At 38.5% G+C, this 14,206-nt stretch overlaps 1 protein-coding gene across 3 annotated transcripts in view; it reads right to left on the minus strand.

The window, feature by feature from the left end:
• The window catches only part of UNC5C (unc-5 netrin receptor C), a 406,146-nt gene that overhangs the window by 119,998 nt on the left and 271,942 nt on the right, over window positions 1-14,206 (minus strand). The window lies entirely within an intron of this gene.

Consider the following 14,206-nt stretch of genomic DNA (forward strand, 5'->3'; position numbering starts at 1 on the left):
CCTTAGGTATATTCTTATTTTTTCTTTCTTCCCAATAGATAACTATTGAAGTTGTAATAACTCTGAGATCTTTTGATAAATAACTCAAAAGCAAGTTTCTGTTCAGAGTGAAAAACAGAATGCTGGAGTCCTGAAAGCATGCATAGAGCTTCTTGAGGTGTCTCAAACACAAGACAGGGAAAAGAGTAACTATTGGGATGAGTCCAGAAATATCTCAATATGTAATTATGTGGCCATTCTGCAATTAGAAGATTAAACAGTCATTTCTGCTCAAATATACCAAGAATCTAATTATGTATTTATATCAGCGGTCCCCAACCTTTTTGGCACCAGGGACCGGTTTCGTGGAAGACAGTTTTTCTACGGACCAGGGCCGCGGGAGGGTTGGCGGGGGAGGGATGGTTCAGGCGGTACTGCAAGCGATGGGGAGCCGCGGATGAAGCTTTGCTCGCTCGCTGCCCACCTCCGGCTCTGCGGCCTGGTTCCTAACAGGCCACGGATCAGGGGTTGGGGACCCCTGATTTATATAGTTATAGTTGCTACAGCAATATGCAGTACAATTTTAAAAACTGCTATTGATGGACACGAAAATGTTAGAAACCAGTTTGTCATTTTAAACACCAAAGCTAAAAAGTACATGAGTCAGTCACAGAGCTTTGAAGCAGCATTTTTTTAAAGCAAAGCAAAAAAATTATTTCATATATGTACTCTTCAGCTCCTTCCCATTAAAAGTTATTGGAATTTTACCCAGTTGATTTTAGTAAAAAGTTAATGCCTCTTTCCTTTCATCCCATGTCCCCAGCAACGACTTCAGAATCTAAAAGCACCATTTCAGCCTACTGAACTAATGAGTGGAAATCTGAAGACTCTGGAGGTGTGCCTCTAATGTCTTTCAAGGAGCTATTAGAAAGCACCACTTGGAAAATGCAGTGAGAAAAAAAATCATTGTCATATATTTGCCATTTGGTTTAATTTCTTGGCAGAAGAAAACCTTCAAGAGCTTAGGGGTTGTGAAAAGATAACTGGATCTATGTGGGTCTGAAGTAAGACAAGAGACTCTACAAATGGTGACACAATTTCTGTCAGAAGGGCATTTCTAATTTGATTATCAAGAAATCGAGTATGTTGCAGGAATGAACACTTAAAATCTACAGTTATTAGAACTTCAAAGTTATCTAAACCAGGTCCTTAGTCTACATATGAGAAACACATTTCTCAAATTACTCAAAGCCTCACAGCAAAATAACTGATGCTGCGTTAGAACCTGCTGATTTGATACATATTTTTCTATCCCATACATCCCTTCACATCTCTTTTGGTTGATTTGTGTCCTTTCAACAGAAAGATTAAAACTTCTTCTACTCTTTCTTTTCTCATATAGTAGCTTCTCTTTGTTTTTAATCTGCATTAAGATCAAATTTTGGCAAAACACCAAATATTAATAAAAGCAATAGCAGCAGTGAATAACTTTAATGGGATAAAATGTTCTTGACAGGGTATATCTTGTTGGTGAAAAATGATTCTAAAAAACTCCCATCTGATGCAGGGTAGGGTGAAGACCTAAAGACTGGAATTAGTTCTCAAACCAAATAACATATGACTCTCAGTTAAACTAACCAGCATATCACAAAATAAGGACTGAGAATTAGAAAGAGTGAGGCACATATATAACCAAAGAGTCAAAACAAATTCCTTTAACATTTGTAAATTATCTCCTTAAGGTAGACCCTTTATTAGGTACTTAGGATGAAGATATATAAGATTCAGAATCAAGACTAGAGTGGTAAGCTGAGATCTATTTATGAAAAGCCTTCCTGCCATGCTAAGGAATGGCAAACCCTCAAAGGCTTTTAAGCAGAGGAGGGAGATAGGATGTCATATTGCCCTCGGTGTGATTGAGGTGGTGGTGAAGAAGCAGAAGGTAGTTAGGAACCCATTTGAATAGATCGGGAGGGCTGACGGGGTCCTGAACTCAGCTAGTGACAGTGGACAGGAAGGGGAGAAAGCAGATTCTAGTAATAAATAGATCATACGTTGAGGAAGACCTAGGTATTTGGAGAGTGAGGAGAAGATAATACTATATTCTTAGCTACTGCAATTGTTAAGTTGATACCATCATTAAATGAAATAATACCAAATTGGGCAGGAAAGTGGTGAGAAAGATAGCAAATTTATTTTGGTACATGTTCAGTTTGGTGCAGCTGTAGGCTATTCAAGTGGAAAAGTCCAGTAGGTCCATATCATGATTTCTCAACCTCAGCACAACTGACATTTGGGACTGGATAATTCTGTTGTGAGGTTGCCCTGTGCACAGTAAGTTGCTTAGCAGCATCCTTGGGCTCTACCCAGCAGATACCAGTAGCACCCTTCCAAGCCATGGAAAAACAAACGCCTGCAGATAATGCCAGATGTCTCCTGACATGAAAAATCACCTCAAGTAGAGAACCACTGGTCTAGAGTTTGGAAAAGAAGGCCTGGTAAAAGATCTGTGCTTCATTGTCTGGGAGATAGCTGAAGCACTAGAAATAGATGACACTACCAGGGCAGGGAAAAAAAAAAAGAGGACGCCAACATTCAAGAGGAAAACCTGCCTGCACGGGGCTTCCGTGGTGGCACAGTGGTTGAGAGGTCGCCTGCCGATGCAGGGGACACGGGTTCGTGCCCTGGTCCGGGAGGATCCCACCTGCCGCGGAGTGGCTAGGCCCGTGAGCCATGACCGCTGAGCCTGCGTGCCCGGAGCCCGTGCTCCGCAACGGGAGAGGCCACAACAGTGAGAGGCCCGCGTACCGCAAAAAAAAAAAAAAAAAAAAAACCTCCCTGCAAAAATGATACGGTGTGAGCAAAGACATCGGAGAAAAACCAAGAGACAAGTGTCAGAGAGGCCAAGAGGAGAATAAAGTTTTAAGAAGTTGGGAGGCCAACAGGACAAATGCAGCAAAGGACTCAGAAGGAGAAGTTTGGGGAATTTAGGAGTGAAGGCGCAGTAGAAGCCCAGCTGAGTTGAGGGTGCACAGGAATTGGGAAAATGACCATCAGGAGAACTCCTACTCTTCTGCAAGATTTTATGGTGACGGAAGTCAGCAGCACCATTAAGGGAAGATGGGCTCGAATGGAGCAGGCTATAATTCTTCTTAGGATGTGGTACAGTTTTGGGCACAGTTTTCAAACTCCTGCCACATGAAGGCACACCTTTTGAGAATCCTCATTTCCTGAGAATGGTGACCACACATCGGAGTCATGTACTTCAAAAGACAGGTTTAACTGAACCATCACTGAATACCATATAATTCTGTTGTTTTGATGTGATTTAATTTTAAACTCTATGTAAAGTTTATCTAATTTCTAAAATGATTCACATTTAACCCCCCACAAAGGAGTACTTCTTCCTGAAAAATCCTTTTCATTCCTGCCCAAAACCTCTTCTCTAGCTTTCAGCTTATGTAAAGAGCACAGAATATATAGTGCTGTCCAGCATGGCAGCTGATCCTTTCATATGCCTCCACGGTACTCTGTAAGGGGGTGAGGAGCATTGTAAGCATATCCTTTATCATTCGGAGAGATGTGATAGAAGGCAGGCTGGATGACTTGCAGGCAGAGAGAACCCGAGGGTGACGAATGGATAAGCATGAAAAACGGACACTTGTCAGCTAGGAATTAGATGTAAAACAGAATGTTTTAGAATAATGTGGGCATTCCTGTCAGGAAAAAGATGAATTTTTTGCCCTTGGAAGACCTTTAGGATTCTACATTTCTGTTTTCTTTCCATTAGTTCTAAGGCTGCTACTAAAATAAGTATAAAGTCCTTTCATTATAACCTAGATTACTTTTGCAAAGTAAACTTGGCTTACCTCTGATTTAGTTATTGACTCCATCAATTAAAAGAAAAATCAGCTTTGTCATATGCATGCATTCAGAGAGATGTTTACTTAAGAACATGAATATTGGCTTACTAAATCCATACAGAGAAATCCAATTAGCAGATGTAGAATCAGACCTGAAACTATATGGACTTCTATTTACCATTTACACAGTAATCAAAGAAAGCCTTTTAGAATACACACGTGTGGTGTACATGGCATCTCATTTTTTATGGTAGAATTTTGATGCTGTCAATGAATTTTTTTGCACAATAACACTGTGGTTACAAATTATGTATGATGTGAAACCCACTAATTTCATGGCATTCTACAAACATGGACTCTGCTTTTTGACAATGTGGTCGGCAGAAAAGAAGGCTACCTGGGAGTTTGAAGACTCTGTGGCCTCACCTTCCTCATTTGTAAAATGAAAGTAAATGACGGGATGCTTTTAAAGGTCTCTTTTGTCATAAGGGCCTATGCCTCAGTAGACTAACATTTTAAATATGCATTTTAGGGGAAAACAGCCTATCCTTTGTGAAATAAGATAAGATCTTTAAGGATTTATACCAATTATCAAAGAGAAAAAAATAGAAGAAATTATTTTTCAATAATCTAGGAGATGATGCATCTTTGAAAAGAGCAGCTTATATATTTTCCTCTTATGACAATCTTCATGCAACTTTCGTACAATTCAATATACAGGTATGGGTAAGAGTTAGAAAAATGGGATGATGGACGGATTCCAGAAGATTCCATATTAAAAATATCGGAAAATTATTTGTACAAATCCAAGGGAGCAATATAATATACATCACAAAAGCAGATGAATATTAAAGTTTTGATGATTATCAATGCATTGAGAATTACTTTGACAAAACTAATTTTCTCTCTCCATGGAGAGATGGGAAGGAAATGCCTACCCAAAATAGCATGCAAGAAAGCCTGTCACACCAAAGCGCATATTTATGAAAGGGGCCCAAAATCAAGTTTCCTCCACAGTGACCTCCCTCGAGCATCTTTGCCTGACACCATCTGAAAAGGGTGAAAGTGGCCTACAATGGGAAAGTCGAGGCTGGACAGGTGGGAGCTTTGAAGCCCCTGTGAGCCCTGCTGATTAGGGAAGGAAACCAGGAGAAACTACCAGCAAAAGATCTCCCTATGGTGTCTAAGCAGGCAGGTTGCTGATACTACTGTCTTTGAAAAAGAAAATAAACAGGTTCTCACTCCAAGTTAAAAAAAAAACAACTTACATTTATTAAAAATGTTTATTCCCTTAGCAATGCTACTTCATTATGCAGAAAGATTAGAATAAAATATTTTTTAAAAGACAAAATCTAGACAATGTGATAAGCTGATATTATGAAGTTAAGAGTTCGCTGATGGGTATACTTCAATAGATTATTCTAATGGAAATTAAAGTCCTTAAATTCCATTGAGTAATAAGATATAAATGACATAGTATTACCTTATTAAGGTTGGGTGCTTTTTGTTTTAGATCTGATAGGGTTTTGTGAATATTAGATCTCATAGAGTTTTGTGAATATTAAAAGAGATATTGAATCTGAAAAGGTTTTGGAAGATTATGAAGCACAAAACACATGTAATAAATCATTACAACTATTTCTATTACTATTAGAGAGTGCTGGCATGAAAGATGATTACTCATCTGAGTAAATTTCAACATGTCATTCTCTTACACACTTGGGCCATTTGGTCTATAAACTATAGGATCTAATATTCCTTACTATTCTTATGGAATTTAAGGTTTATTGTTGAGTTTTTCAAACTGTGTGTCATGACCCCTTAGAGGATTATGGATTCAATTTAGGGGATTAAAAACCAGCATTAAAAATATGAAATGGAATAAATAGAAAATGTCAAGTGATCATACATAGTAGTATTATGTATGTTTATATGTACACACACACACCTCTGTGTATTTGTATGTATGAAGAGATGGGTATATGTTTATTTAGTGGATCATGACATAAACGTATTTTTTATTATAGGTCACTGTGAAAGAGGTCTGAAAGCTCCTGCAAAGCAAGATAACATTGCAGCCAAGAGCAAGATCTTCAGCATGGACAAACTTGGGTTCCGGTTCTGACTTTACCCCTTGACTAGCTGTGTGCCCTTGAGCACACTGCTTAACCTCTTCTTACTTTAGTTTCTTCAGCTAAGAAATGGGTATGATAATAGTAACTATTTTACAGGGTTTTATAGGAAGAAGCACCTATAAAACTCTAGCATCATGCCTTAAATATAATATGTGCTCAAAAGATAGTAATCCCCACACCATTCCCCCCCCCAGTATTAGTGAATTTTAGTATGCTATCCAAAATTAGGCATTATCATTGTTAGTCAGAATAATCATAAACAAGTGAGACAAAGTAATTACGAGCATGGGAGACTAATGATTGCAAGTGATGTGTCACAAAGAAAAACTTAGGGATTACCATGCTGTGCTTGAAAAAATGCAGATTTCATAATCAGATTTGGCTCCAGGAACCCACAGTTTTTATTGGCCCCCAAGTGTGTTTCACACAGAGCACTAAAATCTGAGAACTACCGATTGATTGACTGATTATTTATGGAACACCCATGATATGCATGGCACTGTGCTAGACTCTGTAGGCAGAGGGAGAGAGAGGCCTGGGAGGCTGTGAGAACCAAGAAGACCTGCTTCTACACTGTGGCTCTTAAGACAGTGAGTCCTTGTTGGTGTTTCCCCAGTGTCAGTACTTACTTTTGTGCAGGTTGATGGCTGACATTGTCTAACACAGACACTGAAATTTCATATGTGTCTAGGGGACAGGCAGGTAACTTAAATGAAAGAGAGTTAGGCACAAGAATTATTTTTTTCTTAAAACATAGCACCAACCTGGGCTGTCTTAGGTTTTCCAAATTTTAATAGAGACATGGGTACAAAACCAATTCACTTAACTTTTTACTTGCTACTCAGCTCTATGCTGGCATATAGGAGTGCAGGTTTGGTGGGCCACAGACCCCATATTTGACAGAAACTAGTAATCAATTCTTTTCATGCTCAATGAACAGAGGTAGTAAAAACATTTTTTAGTTTTTAAAATTCTGTTTTACTGTACTTTCAAAGTGTTCCTCTAGCAAATAAAATAATTCTATGGTCACATATAGTAACAATACTTGTGTTCTTAGAGGGAAAAAATGTGCCTTTCTTCCAATAATGATAAAAGGGGATAACTATGTTGTCATCGTAGAGTATAACTTATGCTTAAATCACCAAATCTGGCTGTTAACAGGAAATAACTGCTATGAACCACCCAGTATAGCATATTTTGGGAAAACTAGATTAGACTTCTGAGCTTTGAGCATTTATTAAAAGTGAAAAAGTCCTGACAATGCTATAGAACCCTAAAAAGTTTGCCATGGTATTCTTTTCCAGGAATAGAGTATCCTTGCTGGAATTAAAAAAAAAAAATCATGAAAAAAAATGTTATATTCAGCAACTCCTAATGTGGTTTTTGAAAGGAAGGGACACAGTATATAAAAAATGTTGGAAGGAGTTTTCTTTTTAACTTGCTTTTTCTTCTCAAATATTGTAAAAGATAAAACAAAACAAAACAAAAATCCACAAACCAACCAACAAAAACATGAAGTTTCCACTATGGTTAGATTGCAAAGTGAACTATCACATTTCTGCAAACCTGTACAATGAATTGGACTGTAAAAAGAAAAGCTTAAAACTCAGATTTACCATTTCCTAAACAAGTGACTAGGGTAAGTTATCTAATATTTCGTTTCCATGCTTCTGTTTCGTTATTTGCAAAATAAGGATAATAACAGATTCTACCGAAAGGACTGCTGGAGGCATCACAAAAGTTAACATGCACAGGGGCTTATAGAATTAGGCATACAGTAAGCATGCCATAAATGTTGGTTACTAGGACACAGGGTTTTTTAAAGACAAAAGAATGAAGATGAAAGATTTTTATTTTGTTCCTATTATTGTTTTGCAACCTCTTTTTACGTTTTAAAAAACTAATGTTTTTAACCAATCTTATGAATTTACCACAAACACTTTCATAATATCACAGTTATGGGCAGAGGTTAGAATAATTTGAGCAAATCAGCAGAAAGATTATCTGGCAATGGCTTTAGTTTTGCCAAGGCATGACTATCCCTTACTGCACCGGGTCATTTAAACAGAAATCCTGAGTAAGCAAAGTCCCTGCAAAGGGAAGTACAATTTCAGCCATTCTTCTTTATTTCTTGGCTTTGGGGCATTTATAGGACAAATATATTGTATTCAGATAGTTTTGCTAAAAGTTTTTTAAAAAAATAAATATTTTACAGCTAGAAATCCAAAGACATCCATTACAGAGAAGAGGAAGAAAAAAAAAACATATAAGCTACTCTTCTATTCACATTGCATCTTTATTTTCAGAAAAAACGATTATATGTCATCAAAATATTTTTTAATGTATGTCTTAGGGGTAAATAATAAGAAACATGCCAACTTTATGGATGAGGAACCCGATATGTCAAAAAGTTAAGGCTCTTTTCTCAGAGTACAAAAAAAGAACACAATGATTGCAGACAAGCTTTTTTGCAAATAAGCAGTTTAGCCATAAACTTCCCATTTCATACAGCATAAAACATTACTTTACTGACATATTTTAGTCCAGTGGGTTACCAGCCCTTCCTATAGCACATAGATGGATGATTTTTCCCAAACTATAACTTATGAGACAGTATTTTATCAGTTAGATGGCTACCTCTCAGAACAAATATGAGCTATAAATGCCTATGGATTTGTGGAGCCTCCATGAATCTTGAGAACTTCTGTCTAAACACAAAAGCAAATAAGTTTGGAAAAATACAGACTGATGCAATCAAGTATGTGCTATGGTTTTTAATTTTGAAATAGGAACCACATGATGGACTAATTAACATAACGGTTGAGATTTATACGAAACAAGGAGACATTTATTGTTAAGAATTTTGTCTTGTTATCTAAAAATGTCTAAACTGTGCAATTAATCTCATCTAATTCAAAAACTGGCCTCTGTAACTTAGAGTGGGTTTACTGGGGACTTAAATGGTCATACAGGGGATCAAACCACAGCTCAGAAGTGTACGTTAGTAAACGGGCCATTTATTCTGGTGTGGTGAAAAGCTCGCTGAGCTCTACCAAGACATTGGTGTTAGGCTGCCAGATCCTGTCATGGTATAACCTAAGTCTTTCAGAACACCTGGTTAACGCAGAACACCTGCATTATTTGGTTAAACTGTATTTTTAATTTTGATTATGGCGAGTAGACAGGTAGGAAATGGAAAAGTAACATACAAGGCCACAAATAATGACCTCTGTATATATAAACTAACACAATAATCGACAAGATCACATATATATTTAACTGGAGATACTACTACCCCTGCTATAGAAATACTAGTTCATCTGTTCCTTTAAGATATTTATTGAGTTCCTACACAGTAGGAACTCAGGCATCACTGTAGGCATTCCGAATTCATGAGTGAACAAACCAAACAAGAATCTTTGCCCATGTGGATCTTACTTTCTAAGGGGCTGGGGGAAACAGACCACTAGTCATGAACATAATAAATAAGTATATAGTAGGTTCGAAGTTGATAAGTGTTATGGAGAAAATAAATAAGACAAAAGTGTAATGGGAATTTGAAGTGGGGGGACACAGCGGCAATCAGTTCAGTCTTTCTGATGTCCTCCAATTCCTTGGGTGGTAAAACATTTTTACTGAAACAACAAATCATTGGCATGAAATAGCAGCGTCACTTTGCCTTATTATATGCTGACAATTTAATTCAGTTTCATTCCATTGACTTACGTCTTCAGTTACTTAGCACCAGCCACATCCAAGGCACTGTTTCTAGGCACTGGGGATATAATGATGAAGAAAACAAAGTGCCTGCTCTAGTGAAGCTTATATTCCAGTGGTGGAGCTAGTCAGCCTAAAAGATCATGAATAATGATGAAGAGAAATGCTCTCAAGAAAAATAAAGCAGGCTTGGGGTTAGAAGAGTGACAGAGTTGGCGACAGTGGGTGTTAGGTAAATTGGTCAGGGTTAATCCCTCTGAAGAGCTGATGTCTCAGCAGAAATCTGAATGAAAGAAGGAGGTGAGCCACTGGTAGAGTTGGGGAAGAACATTCCAGGTGGGAGGGAAGAGTTATTGCAAATAGTCCGTATCTGGAATGAGTGTATTAAACATTCTAAAAACAAACTGGTATAGTTGGAGCAGACCAAGCAACAGGAGAGAGGCAGGAACCCAAGGCCTTCTTTCACTTCTGCATTGTACATAATAGTGAGCCTATATCATTACGCATGTGGAAAATAAGATGTTTTTGTGAACTGCCACCTGACACAAAATCATGGTCACCTCCTCTCTTATTTGTATCCAGTGTGTTGGTTAAAAGCATGGACTCCTTTGCTGGTCTGACCTACTTCTCCATATATGAGCTTTGAGCTCAGACAGCTTTTTAAACTCCCTTTGTCCTCCATTTCCTCATTTGTAAAATGAGGATAATAACACCTGTCACACAGAATTGTTGCAAGTACTGAATGAGCTAATTCATGTAAGTGTTGGTCAAAGGGTACCAACTTTCAGGTACAAGATGAAAAAGTTCTGGGGATATTTTTGTACAGCATGGTTATTATAGTTAGTCATACGGTATTGCATAGTTAAAATTTGCTAATAGAGTAGAGCCTAAGTGTTTTCACCACACACACACACACACACACACACACACACGCACAAACATACACGGTAACTATGTAAGGTGAAAAAGTGATTGAAACAGTGTATCTATTATTATTATTCTATAGCCCATCTGTCCAATATGAGCCTCACGTGGCTATGGAGCAGTTGACATGTGGCTAGTCTCAACTGAGAAGTACTGTAGTGTAAACACACCAGATCTCAAAGATTATTGGTTATTTTATTGAAGTGATAGTTTAAGTATAGTAGACTAAGTAACATATTATTAAAATTAATTCTGCCTCTTTCTTTTTACTTTTTCAAGAGTGGCTACTAGAAAAGTTGAAATAACGTGTGGCTGGCATTATATTTCCTCGTACACTGTTGTTCTGGACAGCATGCTAGACACTACAGACTCAAAGATGTAAACATGGCTTGGTGCAAACCTACACATGGCTCACAAGGTGGCTCTGATCTCAGGGAAAAGGATGAGTGAGCTATGAGAGGAGGGCAGAGAGGACCACTCTGATCCTCCTTAATTCCCCTCAGAAACTATCCTATTCCAATCTGTAGTCAGTGGCCTTTGCACACATAACAAAGAGAAACTCCTGAGGAACTATCCTGACATTCCCAGGAAGATGGATTGTCCGTGCACATAAATCCATTGTAACTACTGAATTGAGGAGAAGGGTGACCGTATACAGGGCTCCTCTAGCCTCAGGCTTAGGGACAAAATTACAGTCTAATTATACTTGAATCGGCAGAGAACTTCAACCTCTAGGACTGACAGCCCAGGCCTGGTACAGGAAGTGGTGAAAGAAGGAAAAACTTTTTAGTTTTTAAAGTTAACTTAGTATTGATAAGTTTCAACATGCACAAATAAAGTTGTACGAATCATTATCTCTGTTGTTATGACATTATTATCATACACTGAGCATTTGCTTTGTGTCTGGCACTATGTCACATGCTTTACAAGTTTATTCTAGTTTAATCTTAAAATAACCCTATCATTTTCATTTCATGGTTGATGGAACTAAGTCTCAGAGGGGTTAAGTCGCTTGACAAAGGTCACACTAGTAAGTGATGGAACCAAGGTTTGAATACATAAGTCCACCTGGCCCCAAACGTGTGCTCTAACTACTCCACTCTGCTACTCTTTTCCCATTATACCCACCATCCCCTGACAAAAGCAACCATGAACGACATCATCAACAATCACAACCAACATCAGCAACAGCAGCCAAGACATTTCCTGAAGGAAGACAGTGTCTGCTGACATTTTGCCTGAATTACGTTCTCCTACCTTAACACTCAGAATTCTCCCATTGGCCTATAACAAGGGACATTGGAAGAAACAACCCAATGAAACTGGCAGCCGCGTCACCATAAGGGTTCTACTTTGGACAGTCATTATAGTGTCCACTTGAGTCCCCTCAGAAGGAACTGTTCTCTCTGCAATGGAAGATGCAGCACCCACTAAGGACACCTGACACTGCCCTCTGCTAAATGTGTTCAGTTCTAGAGCAGGCATATCATGTTCTCAGCTCATACCTGGCCGAATCCTAACTTTTTTCCGTTTCCTGTTTTCCCTCCACCCCGATTGTCTCACAAACTTATTTTTGCATTTTATGTAGTTTGAATGTATAAAATACAAGAAAACTTAAATGACTGAATAGCTAATATTCATTTCTGCTTTATAAACTTCTGAAAATAGAGCTTTTTCATGAAAGAACTATGGGCCTCTCCACAGAACACATAATGAGCATAGATCGAATTAGGTGAGAGGTAATTGCACTTATTTAACTTTAGCGTCATGGTTACCTTTACCTGAGAAAAATTTAAACTTTAATTGCAGTTGATGTGACAGCCATCGGTCAGATATTACTGGGCAAAGCACCACAGCTCACTTGAAACAGAGCAAAACAGAAAATCTGCAACCTTCCTGCAACATCAGCAGATACTCACTTGGTAGGGATCAGCCCTGACAGAGAGAATTTGAAATTTAACTTTTTTTTCATCATGATGTAAATCTATATGAGTAAATCTTTATATATTGGATGTTGTCCCTTGGCCACACACATATGAGTTCAGTTATTTATTTATGGAAGTACAAGCAAACCTCTCTTCAGTCTTAATACATGAAAGACAAAAACGTGCTATGGGCAAATTAATGTCTTACTAGAAGAAGAGTTTGTCTTATTATTTGAAAATGTCAAACTACGTATAAAAACTGTGAAGTAAATGGCAAAGTTTATGTAATATGTTGCAAAGAAAGATGAGGTTCTTACATGTTTTTAATTTTTAATGTGGTGAATAGGGTTATATAAAGATAATATTATAGGGCTTCCCTGGTGGCGCAGTGGTTGAGAGTCCGCCTGCCGATGCAGGGGACACGGGTTCGTGCCCCGGTCCGGGAAGATCCCACATGCCGCGGAGCGGCTGGGCCCGTGAGCCATGGCCGCTGGGCCTGCGCGTCCGGAGCCTGTGCTCCGCAACGGAAGAGGCCGCAACAGTGAGAGGCCCGCGTACCGAAAAAAAAAAAAAGATAATATCATATATGCTATTTTATTAAATACTATATATTGTTTATATATACATATATAAAATTGGCACCACACACGAGTCATCATTTGTAACTATGAAGCCCTTAAACTTCAGCTTTTAGGCAAGCCAATTTAGCAGAGTGTAGATTGGCAATTTTAAATATTCATTATACTTGATATTAATGACCACATAGTAATGCAAGATAGAGTTTTATACCATTGTGCCCCTTTTGATTATAACTAGAAGCTAATTTTGAATTCATTTAATTATCTGACCAAAACAGTATGTTTTTTGTTTCTTTTTAAAATGTTTGAAAGTATGTTCAAGATACTTTCATAACATAGAACACAAAATAAAATTAATAACATAAATCTTCAAGATTCATGGTAGACAATTGTAGTGGATTACATACATTTTCAGGACTGATCCCACCTGTTGGGAGTGTTGAAGGTGAAGGCTCCCAGCCTGTCCCTCCTGGACTTGCCCTCAGTTGAAAAGAGCTGACTTGACCTAGGTCATACAAGTTGGTGAGGGTGAGGAGAAAAGGATGGGCCCACATCCATTGACTAGTCAATGTTGGGGAGAAAGGTCTGCTCACCTCCTGTGCCTCAAGGTGGGACAACTCTGAAGGGCCGTCCTAGCTCCAGAGGTCCCTTTGGGGTCATCTTTTGTTGTACCTGTAAGGCAGTTCAGTTTCTCCCTCTGCCCATTTCTATTCCTCCACAGACATTTTTCCGAGAGCCCTCACTAATACATTGCCCGCGTGCGTGTCTCCATCTCAGAGTCTATTTCATGGAGAATCCACATAAGACAAAGAGATAAATCCCTTTAGACATGCTCAGAGAGGAATGATTAATATAGAGCAAGTCTTTATAATTTTTTTTAATAAATTTATTTTATTTATTTATTTTTGCCTGCACTGGGTCTTCATTGCTGCTCGCAGGCTTTCTCTAGTTGCAGCAAGTGCGGGCCACTCTTCATTATGGTGTGCGGGCCTCTCACTGCAGTGGCTTCTCTTGTTGCGGAGCATGGGTTCTAGGCACACAGGCTTCTGCAGTTGTGGCACGTGGGCTCAGTAGTTGTGGCTCGC

Source organism: Mesoplodon densirostris, chromosome 1 (genome assembly GCF_025265405.1).
Source record: "Mesoplodon densirostris isolate mMesDen1 chromosome 1, mMesDen1 primary haplotype, whole genome shotgun sequence".
NCBI classification, from domain to species: domain Eukaryota; kingdom Metazoa; phylum Chordata; class Mammalia; order Artiodactyla; family Ziphiidae; genus Mesoplodon; species Mesoplodon densirostris.